A 6000-nucleotide genomic window follows, 5' to 3' on the forward strand; every position below is an offset into this window, starting at 1 on the left:
CTTAATAGAGAGTCCAAGGAGCAAAAAAAGCGCGCATTTCTGAGCGCGCGTGATAACAAAACTGTCAATCTTCACACGATTGCCTAATGACGTTATAGTTTCATAAGTGCACTTACATCAGAATTATTATTATGTTTCGCGTCTTTTCCTCTCGAAAGCTCGAGTCAATAGCGACATGAATGGTCATTTTAGCCGCGATAACTCATTTATTGTCACTCTGAAGGCAAGAAAATATTGCATAGGAATATGCACGATAAGATCTTGACTTATAAAAACTCAAATTGCGCATAGATTATTGGGATGTAAAGAGCAAGCGTACAGTTTAAATGCTGAAACGAAAAATCCTGCATCTCCTAGGTGCCAGCATGACTAACGCAAAAATGAAGGAAATAAGTAAACATGAGCAGTCAGCCATGTAGCGAACATAGCACAGTCTCAGTGTACCTCTCGTAGCAGCGCTGAAGGAAAAATTAAAGTGTGATGTAATCTGAATTTAATTTTTTGGGGAACGCTTCCCGGTGAACCCATGGGAGCGCACTATCAGGAGTTTTATTACCGAAGGATATGGGCAAACAAAACAGGAGTTGGCGTGCAGCAGTGAATGTGCGCTGTATTAAGACCGTGGTTTGAGCCGGATGGTGTTCTGAGCAGCGACGATTTTTGTCTGTAATGTCTCTACCACAATGCGGGAATGAAAGCAGAGGTTTAAAATGGAAAGGCAAGTTTTTTCAGAAAAATAATTGCCTTTCATCAAGCTGTCAATGACCTATTTTCATTCACTACTATTAAGGTTCTCTTGCACCCAAAAAAAAAAGAAAACGCGCGCCGTTTCTCTTAAGGCTAACTTCGAGTATCCTAGGGTGGTAAGGTCGTATGTTTATATAAGTCTTGATTGACAGTATCTTTGTGTTAGAGGTGAGTTGGCCTTCCGTACGCAGAAAACGGCGCAACATGATCCGAAGAGGCAGACTGGGCGAGCTAGCAGACCCACAATTTCAACCAGCGCACAAGTGAGACAGTAACGAAGGGGACAAGACAGCGCTGAATTTAAAAGAGCATTTATTCGGACAGATGCATAATTTTATACCCAAAGCCCAAACACACGCGTGCCAGACAGTGGTTCTGAGTACACTCAGTTAGCCTACTGCACCCTGCCCAGGCACTTCAGGCATCGTGTCACATTTTTCACTCCGCATGCATCGACTGAATCACTTTGGCAAGCTTGAAGTGCTAGCAATCAAATGGAGTCGACTATTGAATGATCCTGAGGGCGTACACAGTGTATCTGGAAGAAAAAAAACGGCGATATTTAATTTAGGCTTAGGCTTCGAAAAATAACGAATATAAAACTTTCAAATACTGTCAGCCCCAACAGTTTTGTAAAAGAACTTTCCTCACAAGACTTTCGCTTTGAAGGAAGCAGCGAGGTCATGAGGCCTTGCAGTCTTCTTAGGAGGTCGAAAAGGTCGTCTGGTTTCATATATGCAGCCAGAACTATATCCATTAAAACTAATCGCTCACCAGAAGGCTACGCATTTCTGCTATATTCTATGCAGCCCACATATATCATAACAGCAATGTGTCGTAGATACTACAGTTCCAGAGGCACAGCAGCTTGTTTGTTACTTTCACTGAGCAACAATGCAGAATGCAGTGCCAAGGCAGAAAGGGGTTCTCTGAGTAGCTTGACGTATCCATCGCACCATTTCCTGCATCACAAGCAAAAGTGCGCAATGATTTATAAAGGTGCATTAAGCCAATTATAATTGCGAGAACACGATCTCCCAAAGTATAGTCGTGTTTAATGAAGTTTTCGCCGTTATATTGTATGCTGTACACAGTTTCTTCCAGTAATCAGAACAGAGAAGCTGATAGCACCTTAAGACAAATAATTGCGCTAACTTACGATGCCACACATACGGTTAGATCTGAGGCAAGCTTCATGCGTCTGTTTGCGAAATTAGATTGATCGAATGAAAAAATTAGCAACGAACGCCTAAAGGCATGCACACTTTTAAGCTTTTCAAGTATGTGCTGCCTTTCTACGGCGAATACCTTGAAATATCTGGAAACAACTAATGCTCTAAATTTTGCTATGCAAACACTCTGTGATAAATTTCAGCTCAACGACAAGAATTCGACGACACGTACGATCAGTGTCGGACCAGCCAGGTTGCCCAGCTGTAAAAGTGATGCTTGTGTGGTTGTCCTATATTTCATTACTTACTGTGCAGCTTAAATTATATACAAGGTCAAAGGAAATTCAGTATTCGGTGGATGTGCACAGATTAACTGCCTAGTTTACAGAATGCCACTAGCCAATGGGCGTCGTATTTGAATCCCATGAATTTCCTTGATATAAAACACCTCAGAGGAGTTTCCTTCAATAGAGGACGCATCTTCTTACATGCGCCATCGCGCAAGGGCAAAACCACTGTCTCTTGAGCAGACGATATTGTCTTTTAATTTCGGCATTGATCACAACGCCTTGCGCACTGGTGTTGTCAGTTGCCTAGGCGGAATTGGTCGAATGTTGACAGGTGGTAAGCGGGAAAATATACCAAACGAATGCGAAGTGGGTTCGAACCAAAGGACTGAGTTTCAAATAAGAGGTTGCCATTCGACTGCGCCACTGGAGACGAAAAGCGGAGTTGCGCATGGCCAGCCTGGCAAGTATGGTCGCTCTTGGCCTATTTATTCGCTTACGCTGATGGCGTTGCATCACTGGCAGAGCTTTAGATGCTCTGTGTCTGTGCACCCGCACGCGCGCGCACGTATACACTCAAACACCGCGCAAGTACGCACGCGCGCACATACACACACAGTTCCGCAAATTCTAAACAGCAGTGGCATTTATTTTTTACCGAACAGGCACGCCTACACGACATCCTAGAGAGCGGCTAGACACGCGGGCGGCCGTCACAGTAGTCGCCTTCAGCGCGTCTCCCAGAGGGAAGGCGAACACGACCAAGCACTCCACCAGCGGGGAAGTGTTTTTCTTCTTCCTGCGGGCCTGTATCATTTCGCCGGAGGACCACGTCAGAAGCCGGTCCGCGCGGGACAGGCCCACCGCGCGGTTATCTCGCCGACGGCAGGCTCCGGCAAGCGCGGTGCCTCTCCGGCTGAGCGGTCATTAACACGCCGCCGGACAGGGCCGCTGAGAGTAGCCCCGCTCTCAGAGGGAATACTCGTGCAGGGCCTCTGATTAAAGGTAGCCGCCGGAGGAGGACTCGGCTGCAACGCTCTGCTGGCCTTCATGCCCGCCTTTGTCGCTCCTCGTTGCACCCTGCTGTAGCCACTTCGTTTCCACGTGTTTCTTCTGATTTGACTGCATTTTCTTCTTTACTTCCCCTTGCAATTGCCGCCCGATCTGGATGCAAGCAAAAACAGAAAAGGTTTGTCACCTTTTTGCCCTCTTTTTTTTTTTCATTGAAGGGCTAATGTCACATGGCTTTCTGAAACATGAATTTGAAGAAAATTTTGCAAATCCGATCTCAGAACAGATAAGCTACGTAGGAACTCTATAGATTCCTTGTGCGTGACATCACAGGTCTCATAAGAAAGCACCACTGATGCTGTCCGCGGTTCTGGTCGCACTTATAAGTGAACCAGAAGAACGCGCAGCTTTCCGCCACAGTCTTTGCTCGAGCATCGTGAAGACCGTGATGAAGACCGTGGATGTGCACTATGCGAACTTCCAGTACGATATATAACTGATAGAACGTGTATGTAGTTATTATTACGCTCTGTGGAGACAATGGCGAATCTCAGAAACGCAGTGGTGTCGTAACACGGGCTTTTTGCCAAGCAAGGTGGCTGCACCTTCTTCACAAAGTCAGCAATTTTCCGGGAAGCGGGCGCTAAGCATAAAATTTGCTTTGCGGCAAATAATTACGGTGCTACTGAACTAAATACCAGGGCCTTAAAATTAATCGAGAAAGGTTGATAACAATGTTGGCGGTATTTAAAACAGTGGCTAATTTGATCGCAAAGAAAGCAACAAACGTCCTTATCGCGACTTTTACTACAGTCATGAAGCTCCGACCCGATCGCACCGTTACAGCACTCTCGGTATACATAAGCTGTCGGCAGACAGTCGCAGTCTGCTGAGGAAGTTAAATAACGTACAGTCTTTGTCAAAAATATGCAGCCCAATGGGGTTTGCTTCCAAGCCGTGTATCGGGGCTCTTAAGCACATCTGACAGCCCTAAGCTTGGGAGGGCGCAGGGCATATATTCCTCCCGCCTTCTTCCCATTAGGGTCGCTAGGTATGCAAGAGGAGCCGCGCTGCAGGGCTCAGAAGCAGACTCCTTGAGCTGTATACTTTTGACAAAGACTGTACGATTGTCATTCTTAAATATAGACCACACATTTTGAAGTTTATAATAGCATCAACACAAAATAACTGCAAGACCACATCTCCCATTGTTCACTCCTCATCACTAAGCTCTTATTTGTGCGTGAATGAGTACCAAGATAAGAACGCAGTAAAAAACTTGTGCACTGCCATGTAGACCCACGTGGCCCTCTAGGGTTCGATTTTTGTTTTGTTGACAAATCGGCAACTGTAACACTGCAAGGACAGATCGATTTCGCCGAAAGTTTTACTGCACCACCACTGCCGCGGAGGATGATGGTCAATGAGGGTGATGCTGCAGGCTAGTTCGTGTGACATAACCAAAAAGAGGGAACCGCGCAAACACAGGACGAGGTAACCTGTGTCGTTCGATTGTACCTCGTCCTGTGCTTGCGCTGTTCCCCCTTTCTTTTCAGGATGCTGGTAGTTGCTGTGCTTAGTGGACGCTGCCTGACAGCTGTACTAATAGAAAGAGGTTCGGAAGAAAGGGAGACCGCCTTAACTGAGTCACTGGCAACATGAACCACGCGTTGACAGAACGAATGAAGCATCTGTAGGGCACAGGAGTGCGAGTCCATCCCTAGTTGTGTTTTAGGCATATACCCACGCGCTCCTAGCTCCAAAATGCAGAAATGTAAGGCGCGATTTATTTCCTGACCGAAGTCAGCTTATGTGGAAGTACCATACATTTACAACTAACCTTGAAATTTCTACGAACAGAATCATGTCAAGTGTTCTGCTTTAATCTATTCTGCTCTAATGTATGCTCTATTCCTCAAATATAGTACATCTCAAATCTGCAGTTTTCATTTCCCAAATGCTTGCCTTTCAAAACGCGTTACTCACTCCGTGCACCGAAAGGGGGATCAATAGGCGACACCTTCTATTATGAGCCACAGTGCTGCTATGTAACGGATACAGCTGAAATCTACCGCGAGTCTCCTCTCGTATTTATGACCGAGACACACTGTTCCTCCGTGACATGGAAATTCTGAGTTGTTAACGCTTTTCTAGTTTCCAAAAGAAGCGTACCACAAGATGAAATTATAAGCACGGACATTTCGATATATTGCATTTTTCTTATGCAATCAAACATTAAAAAGCTGGTTTCGTTCACGGTGGTGATTGGTCGCCGGAGTAATACAGCCCACTGCGGACTAAGGGCTGCTATTGCAAAGTTCTGCCTTTTTTTTAAGTTCTGTCTTTCTACAGATTTTTTATTTGCCTCAAGTTTGCCTCATCCTTAAAGGAGCTCGGAGGAGATATTGAAGCTGACCTGCACTGATAGATTACCGCCCTCTAACGACAGAGACGCCACTCTCACTGAAAAAAAGCGCTTTTATAAGCTACAATAGGCAGAAAAACAAAAAACACAGGTGTCGCCATCACCCGCCAGTTTCGCAAGTAAACTGTAATGGTTAGACAGTTTTCTCTGCGCGGATCCCAGAGGCTAGGCTACACCACCATTCATTTGACTGGAGTAGCATGTTAGCCTAACAACCAGGCAGACCTCTCCTGTATTCACTAAAGTATCTCTCTCTCTCATTCATTCATTTCAAAACGGTGATCACGGAGGCCTTTTCGGTGTAGTTGTCACTAGTTGTCACTAGTGTGACAAGAAAATTTTAAGCGCAATTTTCTCA

This window comes from Amblyomma mixtum, chromosome 3 (assembly GCF_055824585.1).
Source record: "Amblyomma mixtum isolate Tamu chromosome 3, ASM5582458v1, whole genome shotgun sequence".
NCBI classification, from domain to species: domain Eukaryota; kingdom Metazoa; phylum Arthropoda; class Arachnida; order Ixodida; family Ixodidae; genus Amblyomma; species Amblyomma mixtum.